Consider the following 1,023-nt stretch of genomic DNA (forward strand, 5'->3'; position numbering starts at 1 on the left):
ACAGAGGGGGGCTTAATAGTCGAGAGGGAGCAGGTCCGGGGGAGGCTTAATAGTCGTCCCCCGGCCAGTCCGGGGGAGGCTTAATAGTCGTCCTCCGAGCGCTCCAGGAGGCAGGCTTAAGAGTCGTGCTTTAAGGCCACCAGGTCAACCCGTCGAATCTACTGGGTTGACCTGGCGGCCGGTTTGCTTTCCGGCCACCAGGTCAACCCATTGGATTCGACGGGTTGACCTGGCGGCTGGTTTGCTTTCCGGCCACCAGGTCAACCCATTGGATTCGACGGGTTGACCTGGTGGCCGGTTTGCTTTCCGGCCCGGGTGTCACCCCACTCCCAGGGCAGCACGGCAGTGGTCTTGAGGACCACAGAGGGGGGCTTAATAGTCGAGAGGGAGCAGGTCCGGGGGAGGCTTAATAGTCGTCCCCCGGCCAGTCCGGGGGAGGCTTAATAGTCGTCCCCCGGGTACTCCGGGGGCCAGGCTTAATCGTCGTCCCCCCGGGCGCTCCAGGGGGAAAAGCTTAATAGTCCTCCCCCGAGGATAGGCTTAATAGGCGTCCCCCGGCCAGTCCGGGGGAGGCTTAATAGTCCTTCCAGGGGAGGCTTAATAGTCATCCCCCGGGCAGTCCGCGGGAGGCTTAATAGTCGTCCCCCGAGTGCTCCGGGGGGGGCAGGCTTAATAGTCGTTCCCCAGGCAGTCCGGGAGAGGCTTAAGAGTCATCCCCCGACAGTGTGGGTGTGGGTGTGGGCGGGGGGGAGGCTTAGCAGTCGTCCCCAGGGCGGTCCGGGGGTGGGGGGAGGCCTCAGAGTCGTCCCTCCGAGAGCCGTGTCGGCGGCGGTGGCGGGTGTCAGGCTTTACATCCAGCCTCCGGAGGGTGAGCGTCCTCGGACGCGATGCAGCCGCCGCAGAGAGGCAGCCTCCGAGGCAGGGAGCGGAGCACCGAGGCTGGGGAGTGGGGAGCAGGAGCCGGGGGGGGGGAGGTGGGGGGCGTTCAGGACAACAGGTCAACCCCCGGGAAGCGGCTGTCAA

Source organism: Chrysemys picta, unplaced genomic scaffold (assembly GCF_011386835.1).
Source record: "Chrysemys picta bellii isolate R12L10 unplaced genomic scaffold, ASM1138683v2 scaf615, whole genome shotgun sequence".
NCBI classification, from domain to species: domain Eukaryota; kingdom Metazoa; phylum Chordata; order Testudines; family Emydidae; genus Chrysemys; species Chrysemys picta.